Raw genomic sequence first — 12,922 nt, 5'->3', positions numbered from 1 at the left:
ACTCAGGTGGTCATACATTGAGCGCTCAGGGGGAAGTTACGGTGGTGTCTTGCTCATGGACACCCTACACATACGTAGCTGAATCAAACCTGGCTGGGACCTTCCATTTTCCAAGTTGCCTCTCTCTACCCAATCAGCTATCCCCTATACATTAAATTGTTAAGCACCAAATATGCAATAAGCAGAAGAAAATCATGACACATTATAATGACGCAGATAAACTGTGTGTTACAAGACTAGTAGCATACAAAGAAAAGCATTTTGTAAAGTCATTTCAATGGTGCTCACCAATCCCGTTTCAAATGCCCCTGCATGGACACTAGAGACCAGAATTCGCCCCCACATGTGCACGCACGTGTGTGCACGTGTGTGCGTGCACGCAGGCTGACTGCACACTTTCCTTTATAATCTAAAGGGGCCATCACATTTGTGTCTTACTCAGAAATGAAGATTCACACATGGGTATTTTACACCACCCCCTCCACTACCCCAACATGACATTGGAGGGTTTGCTATGAGAATGTATAGCGTTGCATTCAGTGGTGCATGGAAAGTAAGTACATGTACTCATGTACTGTACTTAAGTACAATTTTGAGGTACTTTTACTTTACTGGAGTATTACAATATACTTTTGCTCCAATATACAATTATTTGAAAGCTTTACTAGTTACTTTGTAGAGTTTGATTATTATTACAAACCACACTATACTTCAGCCCAATATATATTTCAGTAATTTGAAAATAGCAGATCTACAAGCTCATTAATCTATGTCGCATTAATACAATATCTTTTATACATTTTTATCTAGTGAACTGCATGGGGCCTTATGCACAATGAGTATTTTTTTACTTTTGCTATACTTTAAGTACATTGTGATGCCAATACTTTTGCAGTGCAATTTGAATTCCGGACTTTTACTTATTTAGTATTGATACTAAATAAGTTGATTGATAGAAATGTAGTACTTTTTTCCACCACTGGTTGCATTGGGCTGATGTCCTAATTACTCAACCTTTGTGGTGTGCGACTATACATCCACTCTGTTGTAATCTGTAACGTTACCTGTGGTTTGTGCTGATGTGATGTCAGATCTATACTCTGTTGTTCTGCACCAGGCAGGACGACTGCATAAGGTGTATACCACTTGTATTCATATTTCTTTATTGGTGTTTTTAATGTGATGTTACTCTTCTGTACTATACTTTTAGTATCTACATGTAAGCCTGAAGAAGGGCCGGAGGGACCGAAACGTTAGCCTGGCGGGGCTATGAGTCTGGCCCCGCCAGGCTATACCCAAACGTTGCCTTATTCAAAGTAAAAACTGTACCGAGCAGATACGGTACTCAGTGTGCGAGTCTTTCTTCTCATCATTGATGTCCACGGGCCTACGCACCTGTTCATACGTCTTATTTATAGGTGTGCGAAAGCTTTTTTCTACAGTATCCAGGCTACTGTATCTAAATTGTCTCTCGGGACAGACGTTGACTCAAAAGAGGGCGATGTTTTTCCTTTGTTTTGCCAATGGGTTCCCAGATCGATCTTAATGGTAAATAGTGCCTCTATGCAAGGCCCTTCTAACACAAACACACATTCACACACACCAAAGTGGAGGAAACCATGCAAGGCACCAACCAACCTGCTCATCGGGAGCAATTAGGGGTTCAGAGTCTTACTCAAGGACACTTCGACACTAACTCTGGGGAACCTGGCCGGGATCGAACTGGGAACATTCTGGTTCCCAAGCGGGCCATTCTACCTCCTATCTGTATCCACAGTGATTCTCAACTTTTTAATTAAGGACCCTCCTTTTGACATGCATTATGCCACAGAAAGGTGTTAATTTAACTCTCTCTGGAACGGGTCCATTAGGGTCCCTCTGTACAGACCGTACAGACCCCTATGGAACGGGTCCATTAGGGTCCCTCTGTACAGACCGTACAGACCCCTATGGAACGGGTCCATTAGGGTCCCTCTGTACAGACCCCTATGGAACAGGTCCATTAGGGTCCCTCTGTACAGACCGTACAGACCCCTATGGAACGGGTCCATTAGGGTCCCTCTGTACAGACCCCTATGGAACAGGTCCATTAGGGTCCCTCTGTACAGACCCCTATGGAACAGGTCCATTAGGGTCCCTCTGTACAGACCGTACAGACCCCTATGGAACGGGTCCATTAGGGTCCCTCTGTACAGACCGTACAGACCCCTATGGAACGGGTCCATTAGGGTCCCTCTGTACAGACCGTACAGACCCCTATGGAACGGGTCCATTAGGGTCCCTCTGTACAGACCCCTATGGAACGGGTCCATTAGGGTCCCTCTGTACAGACCAGGGGGGCAGTCAGACAGATATTTTGTGAAGCCACTGAGGAAATCGGGATTTCCTGAAAGTTCATATACAGTAATGGCCTGTTGTGGCGCTGTCATTGGGCCCAAAAAAAACCATAGCCCCATAGAAGTCCATGTATTTGGGCCCAACTTCACCACTGTATTACCTTAATAAACATGTTCATGAATACTTTCTGCTTCCAGTCACTAGTTTCAAGTCTCATTTCTAATGTCATAATATTCTTTTTGGAAAATGATGGTCCCATTTATTAAAGAAATTACCATAAAGTCGCGTATGTTCTGAGGGGCGTGGCTACCGTTACAGTCTATGATCGGGATTCCCCACCCACTCGAGTCAAAATAAAAACCAACTAAGAAGAAGGGGGGAAGTCCCGCCTCGTTGTCTGGGCCAGCCAATGGGCCAGCTGGGCCCAAACGGATCTAGAAAGATGGCGACTTACAGTGCAAGGACTGACAGGCTTCATTTTACGTTCATGTTAGACCCGGGGAACGCTTTGTCCATATTTTTTACAGTCTATGGTACAGACCCCTATGGAACGGGTCCATTAGGGTCCCTCTGTACAGACCCCTATGGAACGGGTCCATTAGGGTCCCTCTGTACACTCTCAGAGTTACAGACCCCTAAGGACTCAACACTAGAGATGCTTTTACACATCTTTCCATAAACCACAGATTGTGACATCATTCTGAACTTCGACTGTCAAAGTGATGCCCATCCTAATGCTGGTGAGTGCTGTGTCACAGTTAGGCTTGTCACACTTAGCTAAATGCCTGCCTGCAATTATTTGAATGAATGGCAATTATTTTTGCAAAGTCGTATAAAATCACCTTATGTAAATGAACAGAAATATCATATTTTCATCATTATGGCATTTAGGGAAAATAAATGAGCCTACAGTATATTGGCCCTTGTACATTATTCAGTTTTCATTATTCAATTTGTTGGCACCGGTCATTGTCAGTCGTAGTATGCTTTTAAATGATCTTAAAAATGAAGTTAATGTAAATAAATTACTTTTTTGTTTTTAAGATCTTGAAAAATTCACTGAATAAATAAGAACTTTAGTTCCACTATCCAAGCCGGAAAACAATCGATTGAACAAAATCGATCCTTAAACGTGCTCTGAAAACAGCAGGAAGGCTAAGTGGTCAGATGGGTTTTGGTCAGATGGGTTTTGGTCAGATGGGTTTTGGTCAGATGGGTGGGCCGCAAACGCTTTTGAGATTGACAAGTGGACCCTGATCCAGAACCATCCGCAGTATAGCTCATCAACGCCAGTGAACGGCACTGACAAGCTTGATGTCACTCAGCTGAGTCCTGCTGCTCCATGGGAATGATGGATCTATAAAACTCACATTGAATCCTCCCATTACCGTCTGGTATACAGCAATGAATACCAATAGCAGCTATTCCAGACGATGACACTGTTCCCATGCAGGAACTGGCCTGGCACTATAGGGCTGTCACGACTACACATTTAAGTTGACAATTAATTATCACATAAAGAAATGTGATTAGCGATTTAATTGTGGTATTAGCATTGGAAATTGGAACATTATGAATAGATACAAGTTTGCCTTTCAGATTGGAAAAAAAAGTGCACAGGGCAGCAGAAGCTGATCTACAAGATTATAACGTGTCACGAATTGACGTACGTTGTAAGCTTGACCTTGCTTGACCAGCCGTAGGAACATCCAACCCACAGAAGCCCCCAGAACATCCAACATCCACCCCACAGAAGCCCCCAGAACATCCAACATCCACCCCACAGAAGCCCCCAGAACATCCAACATCCACCCCACAGAAGCCCTCAGAACATCCAACATCCACCCCACAGAAGCCCTCAGAACATCCAACATCCACACAGAAGCCCTCAGAACATCCAACCCACAGAAGCCCTCAGAACATCCAACATCCACCCCACAGAAGCCCTCAGAACATCCAACATCCACACAGAAGCCCTCAGAACATCCAACCCACAGAAGCCCTCAGAACATCCAACATCCACCCCACAGAAGCCCCCAGAACATCCAACATCCACCCCACAGAAGCCCCCAGAACATCCAACATCCACCCCACAGAAGCCCTCAGAACATCCAACATCCACCCCACAGAACATCCAACATCCACCCCACAGAAGCCCTCAGAACCTCTACATAACTCACTACTGTATATCCAGCAAATAAACAATTCATGCCATCACTGATCAGGTGACCACATTCAAATTCAAACAATTGATAAGAAGCTTTCTGTATCACCATGTATGATCTTGTCTCAGAGGAGCAGTAGTTTTCCCTTGACAGATAAGGCTACTGTACTGTGTGCGCGCGCACACACACACACACACACACACACACACACACACACACACACACACACACACACACACACACACACACACACACACACACACACACACACACACACACACACACACACACACACACACACACACACACACACACACACACACACACACCTTCTGCCATATTTGATTGTAATTATTAAGGATCCCCATTAGCGGTTGTCATAGCAACCAGCTAGTCTTCCCGGGGTCCACATAAAAAACATGAAAAAAAACAATAAAATTACAAATGCAAAATGATTAAATGTAATTTACTCAACACACAATACAGATTGGAAAGTAACAAATAGAAATTACTGAAATGACATGTGATAGACTGCAGTGAATATGAACATTTGAACAGACTGCAACTCTGGTGTGAGTATTCAACAGTATGTTTGTGTATGTTCCTTCTACTGTATAACTGTGACCTTGAATTTATGTCTGTGTCTGCCTGTTGTTGTCTGTGTGTGTGCATGCGACTTACAGTAAGTGCTGGGGGGGAGAGAGGAGCACAGCCTGACACCGAGGGAGCCAAGTGATTAGACACACACACACACACACACACACACACACACACAATGCCACAGAGTAACAGCATGGGGTGTACACACACAAAAACTGCATTAATGCAAAGAAATGTTAAATGCATAGATCAATGCTTCTCTAAGTGGGGGTCCCCCCACTTAGAGAAGCCCCCGACACACACACACACACACATGCACACACACGCAGAAATGCTTGCTCACTCACTCATGAAGAACACGATGCTCGGTCACCAACAAGCGACTGTGTGCGTGCGTGCGTGCGTGCGTGCGTGCGTGCGTGCGTGCGTGCGTGCATGGTATCATCTCTGATGTACTCTTCCAATGATTGGATGATTCCATGTTCTGTCAGGAGGAGGACTACTATAGGAATAATAACAAAAGTACATGGCTATAGCTACAGTCAGTGGTGGAAAAAGTACATGTTTTAATTCAGTAAAAGTATCGATACTGCAATATAAAAATACTCTGTTATAAGTAAATGTCTGGACTCTGGAATTCATTATGTACTTGAGTATAACTCATTGTGCAGAATGTCCTATTTCAACTTTTCACATTTTCAACGGAGCCCTGTTGTGAGCCGTAGCCTGCAAGGTCGTCCAGGCTAGGGCAAGTGCTCCGGGCTAAAGTGGTATGGCTAAAGTGGAGTCTGAAGAGGTGAGTTTTCAGACTTCCCCTATGGTTTACAGACAGTTGTAAAAACATGCATGGTTGCACACGCACATGCAGTACGCACACACACTGTCATGTACTGTACACATGCACACGCACATTGTGAAATATAACTGTAAAATAGTTGGGACTTCTTCTCTATAATGTGAAATTGAGGGCAAACGATTACTGGGTGATGTTGTTCATAATGAGGTCTTCAGGCCACCAACCACCCACTACGCAGTTGAACTGCTGCTGACATGGCAGGTAGGCGGTTCTTTTACAGTATGGTTGGTGTGGCTTGGTGTTAAGGCCTCATTAACTGTAAGTTATTGGTTATTTACTGTATTTGTCTTTTTTGTGTTTTAGTTGTTTCTAGATACAAGGCAGCTCCACCTGAATGCTATTCATTGTGTGGCTACTAGAGCGGTGGTTCTCAACCATTCTCATACCAAAACCCCCCTCATTGCTTTGTATTTGGCCGCTGACCCCCGTCTGAATGTTGCGCCACAGTGCCAGGGTCCCACATACAAGATTGTGTTGCCCAATCTAATTTAACATTTGTGGAGTTGGTCACCTGACCAAAAGCGGTTAACAAAACTGGTCGACATGTTCTGTTGCCCCAACAGGGGCAGAAACGGGCAGAAACAAGGCCACAACCACGCTATTTACACACACTACAACTCGCTTACAATTCGCAAACCTGGCAACACTTCTCCGTGTTCTCATAGGCCCTCCAGGCCCGCCCCCACAGCTACTTTTCACTCTCACAATCGGCCATCTTGCTTTTTACTTCGATGCGCGAGTGGACATTTAATGCAAATACATTAATTATAGCTCCAGCAAGCAAACACAAACACCTCAACTCCATCTCATTGTGAATAAGAATTCCGAGGGGAAAAATAATTTTTGGAACGCCACTTTCACCCAGTATGAAGCTAAATGTGGAAGCCGTGTGTGTCACACCAACACTGGTGACCCAGAGAATCCTGTGCCGATTCTCAGGCATCTGGCCTGAGGCACTGCCTGCGAGTTGGCTCTGCGTGCGCTTTTTCCAACTCTCACTGATTTATCCAGCTCACACGTCAATCACAGTCAGCAGCTCTCAGCCTGCACACACACGCACGTCTGTCTTGCGCACACGCGCACACACACACACATACACACACACACACACACACACACACACACACACACAGGAATGGCTATACGGCGGCGAGACAGCGCAGCACGTTATAATTTTCAGTTTCATTAAATAACTGTCTTTCTCAGCGTGCGCACGTGCGCACACAACATTATTCAAGTGAAATGCGTAACGCCAATATTGGGCTCATATAGGCTACCAATACACGACGAAATAACTGACAGGAGTGACGGTGCTGTGAGTAAACTGAGAACGCTTTCTGACAGAGAGAGAGAGAGAGAGAGAGAGACAAAGACAGAAAGACGTGTTAGAGTAACGCGCGCGAGCGAGAGAGAGAGAACGTCAGAGAGAGAGAGAGAGAGAGAGAGAGAGAGGGAGGAGGGGGGGGGGCAACAAGCTAACAGCATACGTTCGTTCTATGGTCCATAAAACGACAGATCTGCCGTTTAAGGGCAGATCTGCGGCCGCGCAATGCTGTGTGTTTTCGTCTTTTTTCCTTTTTCCCTCCTGCTTCCACATGACTGCAGCCTCTGATAGCTACTGTGCTAAAGATGCTAAAGCAACACAAAAAACATCCACACGCAAAACAAACCAGGGACCAGGGTTGCCACATATCGTGGATGTGAGAGTGAAACAAGCAACCAGGTCTATAAAAATGTTAATAGGCCAGTTCAAAGTAGGTAAATCAAACATGGTCCGGAAATTAGTCTTAAAATAATCAATTATAGTGTTGACTGTCAAACTTTGTTGTCTAATGTTGTTTCAGAGCAGTGGAACTCAAACATTTCCATGTCAAGGACTACCAATAGATAAACAAGTCCAAAGTAGCTTATAATGATCAGACTTGGCAACACTGTCTCTAGGTTGAACGTTCCTTTACAAGCTCACACATATGAAATATGTTTTTTTGAATCTTCAAACTGAGACATATTTTATGATAATACTGTTAGCACAGTCATCATACTCCAACAGCATACAAATGGAACCAAATGGACCCTGATTTTCCCAGAGAGCAAATGGTATCAAATGGGGGTCTGTGGCCTAATGCATTTCAAACTGGGGCTTCTTGGTATTATATTCTCTGCATATCTTATCAACTTGGGGTGAATATTTCACCACAATACTTTACTGAATATTTCACAAGAATATAACACAAGAGTCAAATGTACGGTCAAATGTAATCACAATATAGGCTACAGATGTAAATATTTATGACACAGTAAAATGTCAAAAATTAGTGCTATCCCCCCCCCCCCCCCCCCCCCCCACACACACACACACGACAGGCAAGGCTGTTGTTTGCATCGTTAGCAGGCAGCAGCTACCTTGCCACTGCTCTCTGTGACTGTAGTTGTTTCACCATGTTTGCGTATTTATGAGAAATAAAAAACACTTTCTGTTATTATAATAATTTATAACCCATCCGTTACTACATGTGCAGGGCACACTACTGAGTTTAAAAACACAGCTGAAACATGAAGTGGAGTCTGTCAACTCTGTCAACGCAATTTCCTTCTTCCCATATTGCGCTGCAACGACACTAGGATTGAGCCCCCCGAAGGGGGGCGAAATTCTAGTCTTCCCACATTCTTTAAGATGTTTAAAAAAATTGCAGAGCTTGTAGATAAGCCACTTTGTGAAATGGGTTTAAAGTGGTTAAACTGATTCTGATTTGATGTTATATTAAACTAATTTAGCTGTGGATCCACTCAAACGTCCTCCAGTACCCGAGGGGGTCCCCAGACCCCACTTTGAGTACCACTGGGCTGAAGGGTATAGGTTTCAGTGTCAACTGTCAATATTGCCTTTAAGTTTACTTCACATTCCCAACTTGACCAAACCATGTTCGGATTGACCGACACCCTAAATATATCTGTTTAAACTGCCTCGTCATATATTTCCACTCTTCTTCACTTAACGGATACAGTAATAGAGAGATAGCACACACGGAATTATGGCTTTCACTTACATGCTGTATCTGACTAGTCTATTAAAATAAGTGAATTGAATCAGGCCCCTACTACTGTAGCAGACACACACAGTATTCCCACACAGAATAGTGCAGACAGGTGCCCCCAATTATACACCCAATTTACCATGGCCTGTCATTCAAATGAAGAGAGCATTATGGGCTTAGACTGTACAGTGTACATGAACTTGGTGTTCTATGTATAGATACGGACGGCTGGACAAATGGACAGACGGACCGGTGGGTCGCCCGACTTGCCCCTGTCTCTTTGTTTGTCTATTTAAGATTGGATGTCTTCCTGTACATCTTTTTTTTGCTGTTTAATAGTGGTAATCATTAAAGTTTCTCCTAAACTGTAGCGATAAAAATGCATGAAATATTCCAGTTTGAAGCATGCCAGAACATTATACCTCACTGCATACAGTACTGCACGTGTGCGTGTGTGTGTGTGTGTGTGTGTGTGTGTGTGTGTGTGTGTGTGTGTGCGCGTGCACATGCGTGTGTGTGTGTGTGTGCCTGCGTAGTGCGTACGTGCGGGCATATGAGACAGGAAGCATATTCTTAAATCATGAAAACTCATTTAAATTCACTGAACAAAACTGTCATCTACCACCACCACTGTCATTACTCATTCCAAACCCTAAGTGTGCCAATTGTGTTTGGCAGGTGGGCGACGGAAATTTGAGTGACATTTCAATCTGATGGCTGGGGTGGAAGCTTTATCTGCACATCAAGGATGGGAAATCTAGAACTGATGTCTGAGAACAGAGTTGTACTTTCTTGTTAATGGAAGAAACACAGCACTGAGGGACTTCTGCATAACTTATCTACAAGTACATGCGCTCACGTCCACATGCACGTGTGCGTGCACAGTATGCGGGTGCATGCATGCAGACAGACAAAGCACTCCACCACACACACACACACACACACACACACACACACACAAACACAAATGATAGGATACTATAAATTAAGGGAAACCGCTGTCCGTCAGTCAGTCCGTAATCTAACATTAATCAATGAAAAACAAAAAAAAAGTATGTTTCGTCATTGGCAAAGATTGACACCCCTGTCCATGTAGGATTAAGTTGAGACCAAGCCTTCACTCTTCTGCAACCCTCTCATCTTGTGTCATATACGCATCTATTTTCTACAGTGCCTACAGTATACACAACAGTAGAATAGAATCACACACACAGCGGCACCGCCTACATCTACATACAAGTAATTGGTCAAATAGATTCTATCAAGGGACTTAAGTTTTTAAATAGCAAACAGATTGCTGTAAGCTGGCCAACAGCAACCTTATGCACATTTTATACAGACACAAATAGAGATCTCCAACCTCCAACCTCCCCCGCCAAAACAAACTCAGTTTCTTCTATGCAACGGCAGAGTCTGTTCTCCTGTACGGCAGTGAATGCTGGACCCTGACGCCAACGCCAACCCTGCAGAAGTCTCTAGATGGGTGCTACTGTACACCAGAATGCTGCGTGCAGTACTTAACATCAGCAAGAGTACACAAGAACCTGTATGATGGAATGCCAAGGGTGAGCCAGAAAATAGCAGCCAGGAGAATGAGACGAGCAGGACACTGCCAAAGACACCAAGAGCCAGCAAATAGTGCTGTGGGAACTAATGTGGATGTACAGTACTCAAGAAAGACGCAGGAGCGCAAAGCACCAACGAGCTGGCCAGATGTATGGAGAACCGGGATGACTGGAAGCAACGATGGAGGGCTCGTCTGAGGTCGACCTAGAGAGAGAGCCACTATTTATTTATGACACATCGCATGCCGGAAATAGCAGATCTAGAAGCTCACGACGAATGTGATGAGTCGTGAGCTTGTCGACTAATAATCAATATAGACGATGTAGGGCTTTATAGAGGAAGTTAACAACTTGAACCCTCGATCTACGCTTGATGAAACCACGTTACAATACAACAGTACTTGCTCCGCTGTTACGTAGTTCCCTTCTAATCTCTTCAAGCTCACAACGCGTTACAATGCTTTGCGAGCTTGTTACATTGATAACTTTTACCCAGTTTTGGTTGTCCCCTCATGTGAAAATGGGGAGGTGGAGTCGCATTAACCAAATGAGCAGCGTACGTATGTGTGAGAATGGAATAAAAAACTAACAGTTCACATAGACAGAGGATTGTGTGTGCACATCTTTTTGTATCTGTATTTAGGACAGCAAACATCAACACGAAAGAAGGAACATACGCACACTTGTTTTTAGAGCTTCATAGTAGACTGAATTGGAAAGAAATCTGCAAGGTTTCGACCCTTTAGGCCTTCATCAGGCAAATGTTGAACTACAAACTAACCAAACTAACAGCACAGACTGGTATGTCCCATCAGAGGGTTTACAGATTTGAGGGATAAGACCAGTGGCTCACTGAGAGCAGCTGTATGGAGGACACACAGTGGTGGAGTCGTGGGCAGTGGTGGAAAATGTATTCACATTTTTTACTTAAGTAAAATTATCAATATTGCGATGTAGAAATGCTCTGTTACAAGTAAAAGTCTGGAATAAAAAAAATTCTTGAGCACAAAAGTATTGGTATCAAAATGGTATGGTAATGGTAATAATGGCATTTATATAGCACCTTAATTTATCCAAGGCGCTTTACAGAGATTGTGCATTACATTCACTCATTCACATTCATCCATTCACACACCACCGGAGGAAACCATGTGCAAGGCACCAACCTGCACACCGGGAGCAATTGGGTTCAGTGTCTTGCTCAAGGACACTTCGACACTAACTCTGGGGGAGCCCGGGTTCGAACTGGGAACCTAGCGGTTTCCACCTGGTCACTCTACCCCTGAGCCACTGCCGCCCCCAATGTACTTAACGTACCAAAAGGAACAAAAGGAAGTGTGTAGGGAGTAGGGGGTAGGGTGGTGGTGGGTGGGCAGCATGCAGTGAATTGTAGGTTTCCTTCTATGACAAATAATGAGAACAGCAGATCCCTAAGAGAGTGTGTGTGTGTGTGTGTGTGTGTGTGTGTGTGTGCGTGTGTGTGTGTGTGTGTGTGTCTGCACACGCATTTAATTGCATTACTACAGTATACTTGTGAGTACAAGTACTTCTACAAGTATTAATAGAATTTGACAATTAGAGACACACACACACACACACACACACACACACACACACAAGTACGGTTTACAATGAGTAAAAGACTGAGGTTGAGGTTACAGTTACTGTAGGATCATGCATTGGTTTAAGGGAGGGTTGGGTTCATAGTTAGGTGTTGGGGGAGTCGTGCCTGAGTTGCACGAGACTGGCACGCAACTATGTACAAATCAGGCTTTAGGTTAAAATTATTATTATGCGTTCAAAATAAATAAATAAAATAAAATTGCCAAGATTTTGATGTCCTCACAAGTGTAGTACAAGTGTGTGTGTGTGTGTGTGTGTGTGTTGTGTGACTGTGCGCGCCAACGTACAGTACATGTTGATGTGTGTGTCATCCCTGTGGTCCGCTCTTGTGAAGGCCTCGTCCAGCCGTGACTGTTCCAGCGATCCCCTCCCTGCTGCCTCCTCCTCCGTTCTGGTTAGCATGCCGGCTAAATCTGTAGCCGTGCGTCTGTAATTAGGCTCTGCCTGCGCCGGAGTGAGGAGCGCTACGCACTGGCAGCTGGCAGGCCATGGGCAACCAACACTCACTCACTCACGCACGCACGCACCCACGCATGCACGCACGCGCACACACACACGCACGCACAACGCATAAACACACACGGTGGTGTAAAGTAACTATAAGTACTATAGTATTTCCAATTTCCAATACTTTTACTTGTACTCCACTACATCTCAGAGATCCACATGTTGCACTTTTACTCCACTACATATATTTGAAAACTTTAGTTACTTTGTAGATTTTGACTCTTATTACAATAC

This window comes from Protomyctophum bolini, assembly GCF_963924005.1.
Source record: "Protomyctophum bolini genome assembly, chromosome: 22".
Taxonomy (NCBI): domain Eukaryota; kingdom Metazoa; phylum Chordata; class Actinopteri; order Myctophiformes; family Myctophidae; genus Protomyctophum; species Protomyctophum bolini.
Note: the sequence above shows the minus strand (reverse complement) of the source record.